Below are 10,456 nucleotides of genomic sequence, written 5' to 3' on the forward strand. Positions count from 1 at the left end.
AAAACTATAAAACATTTTTTCACATTGTTTAAATATTTTTAAAATTCCACAGACATTTCTTGGACACACATGAATATATCTTTAAAATGTCACATATTTTTTTAACGGAAGTAAACATTTAATTAACCGACGGGGGGAATTCTTTACAGTGTATAAACATTTTTAAATGTCATGAACATTTTTTGAATCACTTTTTTTTTCTTTAAAATGTCACATACATTTTTCTAATGGCACGAATCAGTTTTTACATTATGCGGACGTTTTTACATACTTTATACACTTTTTTTAAGAAAAAATCCATGACACATTTTTATGCTGGTGATGCTCTAAATCGGCGGTTCATCGAGGAGGAGGCGCGCCGCGAGTTTGAGGTCTTTCCCTGCGGCCCCCACGGGGATTTCGGCCCCGACATGTTCTTCGCCCCCGATTGCTTCATGCCGCCATCGCATGCGCCCATGCCGATGCACCCGTTCCCGCACGCGCCGCCGCCGGTGCCTTTCGAGGAGTTCGGGGCCTGGCAGGGGTTTGGGCGTCGCCGGAGCACGGGGTTTGGGGGAAAGGATACCGGTCCTCTGTGACTCTGAGGATAGGAGGTTGTCTCCGCCGCGGCCAAATCTGGAGCACAAGCTCAAGCTGCCGGGAGACCCGAGGTATGTGGGCATAAGTCTTCTTCCTTTTCAAGATCCGGCATGTACCTTCTGTATCTCTGTCGTGTCATTTCAGAGTCACTAACGCTATCTGTTCTGAAGTTATTTTCCAGATCGCTTAGTTGTACGCGGGCGGCGCTCACGATTTCTTGGTCTCCGGCGCCGGCGCCGGCTCTTGGTCGTCGGCAGCTGCGGCGTGAGCTCTTGTTCCTCCTCAGCAGTGCGGCCGGATTGTACCTTTGAGATGGCACGGTGAGGTCCTACATCGCTGCCCAGCCGAGAAACTAAAATCACAAAATATTGTCCTGCATGTTGTGTGAAAGAAAAACAGTTCTGATCCTCTATTTGGAAGGTTGAAGCCCTTTGTTTTATGGGAAGCAACAACGAACGATTTGTACATCTCTGCTGTAAATTAATTGATTATAATGTGGTACCATACTGTTATATACTGCATGGTGTTCACAGGGAGTACAAGATAAATTTATATCTCACATCTGCATGAAATTGCCCATCTCCCTTGGTTGCCTGATGGTGTCACTTTTTGCTTGACAGATTCAGGCTGCTTACAGCTATCGAAGAGCTGTGTTAGATATGTGATGAAATGGTGCTGCACAGGATGTCGATTCTAATAACAGAAGCTAAGCAAGCCAATTCAGCATCATCATCATCATATGGCTGCATGTGTATATCTTGTCAAGACATGCCATCTCAGCAAACAAGTGCAGACTCAACCCTCTTCTGAACATATCATCAGTTAGTGCTCTCCCTGTGAACACCTCCAGGCTCCAGCAGAGTGATCCTAAAGCTGCAAGCATCACCTGCAGTTGATACAGAAAGGGTGAAAAATCATAACGACATTTAGAAGCTCAGTAGGTTCCCTTGAAACTGAATTCCTATCCAAATTAATTGACGCATCCTTAGTACAACTTTAGCACAAAGTTGTACTAAGTGTGCGTCAATTAATATAGATCAGAGGGAGTAGTATTTTTTGTGTCTAGCAATGTTATGTTTGTCAACACGTGCATTGCACGTGCAAAATTACTAGTATTTTTAGATTAGAGAATGCAATGCATACATGTTTGTTCCATGCCAGAAAGATATCTTAGGCTTTACGGGCTTGGAATAGACCTTCATCGCCCGGCTAGGCGAGGGGAGGCCTCCTTTCACTTCACCCTGTTTTGCCTAAAAGATAACTTCACCCTGTTCGGTTCCTCCACTGCAACGACAGAGAAAGAAGCGGCGCCGGCGACCTGAGGCGCCTGTCCCCGGCGGCGGCCACCGACCGATTGATTGCTCCGCCTCCCAATTTCACAGGTGTGAGCTCTTCTCCTTCTCTTCCCCTTCCAATTTAATTTCCCCTCTCTTCTTTGTCGCGGGATTAAACCCTAATTAGGAGCTGCCTACATCCACTTGTTCAGGCGGAGCTCAGCTCATGGGACCGCGAATCCTATAGACGATGGATGCTGCCAAGAGATTCTCCAGTGGTAAGACCGTCCAATCTCTCTATCTCTTTCAACAATAATGAAAAGTATGTCCATCCGGGATATGAATATGAATTCATCTTAACGTGTAGTGCTGTACCTTAAGTTCCCATAATGCTTTAGCTTTTGGGACACAGAAAAAAAAAAACTATATCCCTGCACTAACATCAGAATTTTGCACTAGCTACTTGCCTTGTTAGTCCATTTGGTACTTTGTAAATAATGTCATGCCCACCCAATTCAGATGGACACACTTGTAAAATGTTAATAATAAGAAACACAACACAGGATGCTACATCCCAGACTTTATTTTGCTCATTGTCATCCCAAGGCTTGCGCGAACAAGTAGCTTGGTCCTCCTGCCTATATTGTGCCGGCACCAACCTGCCTGTAGGTGTTGGTGCTGAGGCTGAATGAAAACAAGGGATTCAGAGTCCCAGGTGTTGCCGTTCGCTGCGGGAAAGGTAAGTGAATCGAAAATTCAGCACATGAATGGAAGCTTCAGATAAGGAATGCACCAATGGCATCAGTAATAGAAAGGACCTGCACACGGAGGTGTCTTCTTTGGAAATGCCTTGGGAGATCACTTGGCCAGCATTGCCAAGCAACAAGGTGGACTTCTGTTATTTCCGTTGCTAGCTGCTGCAAATAGTCTCATCACCGCCACCTGCAGAAATCAACAGATCATAAGTCTCTTTTTGCAAACACAACATCCATATATGGATAAATACTTGTGACCAGCTAGAGTTGTACACTTCACATGGACTAGCAGTGTAAATTAAGTACAAGCATGTATCACGATGGTTAATCAGGCGAAAATGCTCGTAAAATGGGCGAGGACACAAGACAAGTAGACATATAGGCTTCAGGCCACTGACCATACCATGGACACACGATTCAGTACATGAATGCTCTAGGCCCATGTACAGGAAACATTATGTAAAGTCTGACGAACATATAGGTTATATAATGGTTGAAAGAAACGATTTAGGAAGGCTCAAATGGTGATTGAAATGAGTTTGTGTCGATACTCACTTTTTTGAAGCTGTGGCCAAATCGAAAATCCTCTTTGGCTTGAATTTTGGAGGATTTTTCCTTCTTTGCAAATAGAACGCTTTTTCATTTTACTACAAAATGACTGAGTCAACACCACACTTTACCCTCTATGAACACATGGTTGGTCCCTCCTCCTTTTTCCGGGCTTGGGACCGGCTATGCAATTATAAGTGTTATCTTAAAATGGCATAGGCGGAGTTCCACCCCCCATCCCCGACCCACATAAACACACAAAAAAAGAGAAGAGTATGTAAGAAAAAAATAGCTAACGCCTGCAGCCCCATCCTCCACCCCAAAAAAGGAGAAATAAAACAAAGTCAAACACACATTTTTTTGTCTGGGACTAAAGGCTTTGTTGTACACTTTTTTTTTGTTTATCAAAGACTAAGAAAAGGCAATGCATTATACGAACGCTTCTTTTTCCATTTTACAACTTTTCTTGGATTTTCAAACACATTGATTCAAGGAACAAACCACTAACGCTACAATGCAAGAAAATGACTTTTTTTAATTTCTTCTGTATTGCTGAAAAAACAAATAACCATTTGTTTGCCTCTCTTCCGTAGATGAATTAAGCCCATCAGTACTTCCTTTCAACTGGTAACAAGATTGTAGAAGGCATCAAAGTACCACCATCCTGTAAATAAAAGGCCTGAAAAAAATATTAAGACTGGTTTAGTAAATAGCTAAGCAAGACATATGCATCACTATGAGTGTATATGAACCATGAGCCCTTTAGATGGATATTTTTTGGAAACCAATGGAATATAGGTTTCAGTTCGATGCAGTACGGATCTTAAATTGGGAATTGTAAAACTATAGAGGATTAAAAACAATCTGGCATTAATAGTTTGGTTTTGTTAAACGTAACAAGAATAATGAAGTGGCAGTCTCGTCATGCAAAAGATACTGGAATATTGTGCATGTGGGTTGAAACGGAAAAGAGAAACTGATGTGTATACATATGCATAGTTAAACTTAATGGCAGGCACAATCAAGGAACCGTGGATGCACTTGCCTGTTTGGCCTCAATGCCATATTCCATTATTGCGATGGAGTTTGGATGTGCTTCTATAGCTTGTTTCACCTGATTTGGTAGCCTGACCGCACCACTGAACACCATTTCTTCAACTTGGGAAGGTTGTTGATTCCTGAGAGAGACTCTATCACATCGATGAGCCAGACGATCTTTTCAAGCTTAGGAACTTCTCCTTGTTCGAAGTTGATGTCTGTGATGCCACCCCCCTCAATAGTAAGATATTTGAGATTTTGGAACCCATTGGTCTGGATTATAAGCTTGCCCTCAGTGTGTAAATTAATGTGCCGGAGCCTGAGGCCGCGTAGGTTGGGCAAATGTGCGAGGGATTCCATATCATCCTGGTCCAAGAAGGTGTTATGAAGAGTTACCTTGGCAAGTTTGTGGCAGCCTCTGGTGAACAATGGGTGAAGACGCCCATACTTTGTGACTCCACTGATGCTCAGGCTTTCAAGAAGCTTGGGTGTGTTCTTACAGTGTGCGCTCATAGCATTGGTTGCAGGTACGTCAGGAGGAGTAGCACCCTGGCTGGCAGGCGGAGGCCTGATCTCGATGGACAATGACTTAAGGCACTCATTCAGATTGCTGATCCCTTGGAGTAAGTTCTCAAGTTGAGGTTTCCAATCATAAATGACCACACCAAGCACCCTCAGCTGCCATAGCTGGCCAATCTCTCTCAGCTCTGTAGCATGATGTTTTGAAGCCTCTACATGGGACAGCACTTCCAGGTCTGTCATTTTTCTGACCTTGTGAGGCATCTGGACAGTGGAAAGTATGCTAGCATCATCAGTGTGACCAGCCAGCAGACGCTTCAGCTTCAGCAGCATGAGGTGTTTTATGGCGGAGGCATTTATTGGAGTGTCCCGGATGTCCAACACCTCCAGCTGCTGGAGCATGTTGATCTCCTTGGGCAGCTGAGTGACATCTGTGTTCCTTAGGCTCAGATACTTGAGCAGTATTAACGAGGTGCAGATGTTCTTGAGCCAGCGTTGGTTATCTCCCAGGGATGCACATCCTTCCAGATCCAGGACCTTGACGAGCTTCAACTGAGATGATGCACGGGATGGTTGCTTCAAGAAGTCGAGGATGCTATCTGAGGGACGGAGCCTGATGTTGCTGAGAATGGAGAAGTGGCGAGCCAGGTGCCGAGACAGGCGTGTGTCCAGAATGTGTACTTTCCTGGCCATCATGGTGATGAAGTTGTACACTTGTTGATGCACTGTAATGCTCTTGACCTTCCCTGCAGCACCAACATCACAAGGACAAACAAGCCATAGATCGGCAAGTACCTCCAAACAATGCTCAGCCTGGCTTACTGAACTGGACCAGTCTTGTCTAGTTATCAGTCCTTCCGCAACCCACCGCCCAATTAACCTTGTACGGTTTATCTTCTCACCTTCATGGAAGATGGCTAGATATAGCAAACATGTCTTGTATTCCCTAGGCAGATCGCTGTAGGAGAACTTGATCATCTTGTAGCCATTCGTACTAGTTTTCGCAGAACCTCCAAACACGAGGCTGTTGCTCAGCTTGCCCAGTTCTTCTCTGCTCCTCATTGGATTGGCAAATAGAGCATGGATGAACATATTCAGGCTGAACTCATCCACCCTACATTTCTCCAAGATCTCATGGAAGATTTCAGCACTGTACTTCTCGTCGTCATTCACACGCCGATTTGTAAGTTGGAGCGCTGTTTTGTGGTAGTATTCAATAGAAGAGTACACGATGGGTTCCGTCCCATAGCAGAAGTCCTTGGAGCCCTGCATGTATTTTGTGGTAACTATCACTGCCATTGAACTGCAACCCAAATTTTGCAAGGCCTCTGCGGTCTCATCCCATTTGTAGCCAGAGGCATCGTGGAGAATGACCAGCGTCCTTGTATCCTTCAGATACTCTCTAACCCTCCCCACGGTTTCTTGAATCAACAGATGCTCTTTGATCTTCTCTAGGACTTGTTCAATCCTCTTCCTGCAGTCCTCCTCGCCCCATGGCAGCGACAGGTGGTCTTGGCCTGATTCTTCCACTGATTTATCTTGCTGGTGAAGTGACACTGGCAGGAGCTCCGGCGTGATATGCACTTGAATTTTCAGCGTGATGTCTTTAATATTCTTCACGATATAATCCTCGCCAGCCAGTTTATTTGTGGCTGCCTTTGCCAGTGTGGTGGCCTGATTCGGAAGCAGCTCCTGCAGGATGGCTATGTATTGGGAATGCTCAACGCCGATCCTGCAGGAATCCATTGCACCCCCTGATTCAAGATAGTTTTTCATCTTATCCGCTGTCTCGTTAAGGATCTGTTCCTCGGTTTGATTTGGATCCTCACCAGCAGTGGCGTCCTGGAGCAGCACCCGCAAGATGCCACAGAGTACTCCTAAGGGTTCAACCCGGTAACCTTTATTACCAGCTTTTTCCAGGTACTCTTCGATCTTCTCCTCGATCTTCCCAATCTTCTCGTTGACTTCTTCCTCGCCAAATTCTTCCACGATTCGTCGGCTTCCCCTTCCAGCTCCTTCAGGATGTCACCAAGAAAATCCCAGGGTTCTTGCAGGCAAGTGTAAGACGCCTTCTCCCCCGCAGTAGGTGTTGCTGCTTCAAAAATAAACATCTTCTCGTTTAAAAAGAAGATGTGGTCGAACTTTTCCTTGATGGAATTATGAAGCAATGCTTGATTAATAATATCCCTTCCATCCTCTTCATCTGGTGCTGCAATGGCGATGGCTTTGAATGGGTCACCCATGTGTTGGTGTTTGAGCCAGTGCATTAGCTCTTTGGTGCACTTGAAAACAATGCGAGGCTCGGAAAAGGCTTGCTCCCTTCGTGGATCATCACTTGTCGCCCAGTAGTAGTCTTCTTCCAAGTCATAGTCTCCTTCAGCTACAATCCCCGCAGCAGCAGCTTGAAATGACGGTGATGACTCCGCCGCTGCCTCCGGCAGCACCAGCTTATCGGAGTCTGCCTTGGCCGGGCCCTCAACACCGTACCTCAGCCTCCGCTCGCCAACGTCACGCGCCCGGGCCTTGAGGTCTCTCAGCTGGGTGGCTGCAAGGTGCTGAGCGACTGTCTTCTTGATGAACCAAGGCACCCACCACACGTAGCCCAGCAGGATTCCTCTGGCGCGATAGACTGCCGGATCACCGCGCTGTAGGTAGACGTCGATGCAGTTGCTGCAGTCGTGAGCAAGGTCACGGACCTGCTTCATCCACGTGCGGACCTGCACATCGTGCTCTCCGTTGCGGGGTGTCTTCCTGGCGAGGTGCAGGAGGAAGCTGTTCATGCTCTCCATCTCCTCTTTTATGAACTGCACATCACCACCGACACCCCCCAGCAGCTTAGCCTCGTCGCGGATGACGCCCAACAGCGAGCGGACAGCAACCCCGGCGAGCTCAGCCATGGCTGGAACTCGATCGGTCTCCACTGGTGTGGCGCTGGTTTAGCTTAGCATGCGAATGAGCGTGCGTGTATGTGAATTCTGACCTTGTGGGTATCGTACCTAGCCTGATACAGGCGATGAGACACAATAGGAATTTTATGATGTGGTGGACAAACAATGGAGTATCTATCTATACCAGTCTATTTTCTACAGCAACATCTAGAAGATGACAACGGATGGTCGAGACCTCATATAGTTTTAATCAAGTCAAGTCAATTTAATTAGCATAGTCTTCGGGGTGGTAGTGCAGCACATGCTTGCATGCGAGGAGCTGTTGCATGTGCTTGATCGGTGCCATTTGATTGCAATTGGTGGAGCCATATGATATGTACGTTCCTACTTTGGATATATATAACCCCTGATCCTTAATTTGTGTGAGGTCGTGTATTGCGTGCATGCATTTCAATCAAGCCTTCGTGTCATTTTGGTAATTATCGGCCTTTGTGTTGATGAATCAAATTACTTCTTATATTTGGTAATTATCGGCCTTTTGCAAAATTACTTCTGTTTATATAAAATGCACAGCTAGTGAAATGGTAATTTACTCGCTGCAAAGAATTGTGCTTACTACGAAATAGGGTGCATTATCTAAAAGAATGCTAAAACTAGCTAGTTTTTGAAGGACGACTTTCAGGGCTCATATAATTGGCGGGATACATCACCTTTTTAAAATGCTCATGTCTGATGCCAACCCTGCTTTTTTTAAGGGAGTACCTAGAACTCATCTAGATGAGATATAATTTGGTCTCATTCACTTTGAAAACAAGAATAGATACAACCCACGTCAGCACACACGCATCTTATAGCATCACATCCAATGGCTATAAAAAGTGAATGAGACCAAATTATATCTCATCTAGATGAGTTCTAGCAAAACTGTTTTTTTAAACCTGAAAAATCTTTACAGTTTTTTTTTTGCTTAGTCCATCCACCTATACAGTTAATCTTGTTGATCAGGAGTTGCACATTGTGTATTAATTAGTGTCGATTTAAGAGGGGCCAGATGGCACATCACATGGGAGGAAATACGCTGGCCGAGGAGCTACCGTAGTGAATAATATCAACTTGATCTATATACTGCTTATGATTGACCTACCTACTGCTTAGAGTTGACATTCGGTGGAAGATATGATCTGCTTAGAGTTGACATTCGGTGGAAGATATGATTAACGGAGCTGGATTCGTTCTTTATTCTAGTGGTCACAGAGCAATTTTGTACGCAAGAGTGATTAAGTCATTATTTCTTGAAGAAATTATGATGGCTACTAAAGGGTATAACACAACTAGTGGTGTTAGCATTCTTTTAGGCAATGCACCCTATTTCAAAATCGTAAACCTTGGTCAGACCTCGATCCACCAATTGAGTGATATTCTAGGCATCTCAAGTCATCAAGTCATCTTAGTTTTAATCCATTCTGACCTAATTGTATACATTTGTGTTCAAAGACTTCTTGTGCACACAAACTGTACCACAGAATTTTCTTGTCCCGTAAATTTACAGGTCAAATTCTACGTACTTCACATGGACGGCTTTGGGTTCCCCTGGGGAAAACCAAGGACAAAGCAGCGTCGGTGGAAGCGTTAAGGGAGCTTAAAGATATTCATGCCGACGGTTGATACTGCTAATTAGGCTCCGGTATGTGGTTGCGCAAGTCCGCGTGCTCGTCGTTTGACCATGTGTCGTGAACTGCTATGCCCATCATTGCTCTCTTTTGTACTCCCTCCGTTTTTATTTACTCCGCATATTAGCTTTGGTCAAAGTCAAGCTTTGTAAACTTTGACAAAATTTATAGACAAAAATATTAACATGTATAATAACAAAACATTATCATTAGATTCATTATTGAATGTACTTTCGCATCATATAGATTTGTTATGGTAAATATTTATATTCTTTTCTATAAACTTGATCAAAGTTTATGAAGTTGACTTCAGTCAACTCTAATATGCAGGGTAATAAAAACGGAGGGAGTACTAGTATTTTACTAGGTTACATGTGAGACTATGTTTGACCCAGCCATTCGGGGCTTTATTTTATAAGGCCGGGTGCCCCTTCCCTTACTGACAAGCTCTATAGGAATCATCGCTAAAAAGGGAATCAGTTACATGGAAACGCACCTAACTGGAACCTCAAATTTGTACATATGCTGAGTTTTTTTAAAGCAATAGTTCTTGCTAGTCATTTTGGACAATATGCTGAGTTGATTCGTGAGAACATTTCATTTCTATTACAGAGATCTCTTTTCCTACTGGTGGGGAAAACAAATGTGAGGTCATTTTTCTTTTTTAGATACAACCATTGTTGCAATTTACAGCATAAAAAACTATAGGTCTAGTTTGTTATGGTTTGTATTTGAATAAAACGATGCATCCAATTCATCCCTCAAGTCTATATCTCACCCGTATCGACTCCAACTAGAATCACCAACGCGCGAGCGAACCGGGCCAGCCCATCAGGGCTGTTGCTCGTGCCGCTCGAGCGAAGATGTAGGCTCGCTCGCTCTGCTCCGGTTTTTTTTGTTTTTCCCTTTGTTTTTCTATGTTTTTTCATCGGTTTTTGTTGATTTTTCTTGTCTCCTTCGTTATAGCTCGTTTTTTTCACTAATTTTCTTTGAACTTTTTCTTTGTTATGCTTTTGGTTTTACTTTGTTTTTTTCTTGAATTCTTTTGTATTATTCGGTTTTTATTTTATTTTTCTTTATTTACCATTTTTTAACACATATCCATTTTTCCTATTTTTCTTTATTTACCATTTTTTAACACATATCCATTTTTTCTCAGTACACAATGTACAGTTTTAGCGCAC

At 43.9% G+C, this 10,456-nt stretch overlaps 1 long non-coding RNA gene and 1 pseudogene across 2 annotated transcripts; one reads left to right on the top strand and one right to left on the bottom strand.

Annotated features, from left to right (window-relative positions):
- The first annotated feature begins 436 nt into the window (after positions 1-436).
- LOC119353427 lies at positions 437-10,039 on the top strand. 2 transcript variants are annotated; one of them, XR_005170427.1, is made up of 6 exons: positions 437-650; positions 750-899; positions 1,200-1,961; positions 2,066-2,131; positions 9,152-9,286; positions 9,603-10,039. It is a non-coding gene; the product is annotated as an uncharacterized LOC119353427 (long non-coding RNA). The 2 variants fall into 2 exon arrangements; XR_005170428.1 differs by having other exon boundaries at positions 761-899.
- Positions 2,143-7,611, bottom strand: LOC119353426 (annotated as a pseudogene).
- Positions 10,040-10,456: the final 417 nt, after the last annotated feature.

Source organism: Triticum dicoccoides, chromosome 2A (genome assembly GCF_002162155.2).
Source record: "Triticum dicoccoides isolate Atlit2015 ecotype Zavitan chromosome 2A, WEW_v2.0, whole genome shotgun sequence".
Classification (NCBI taxonomy): Eukaryota; Viridiplantae; Streptophyta; class Magnoliopsida; order Poales; family Poaceae; genus Triticum; species Triticum dicoccoides.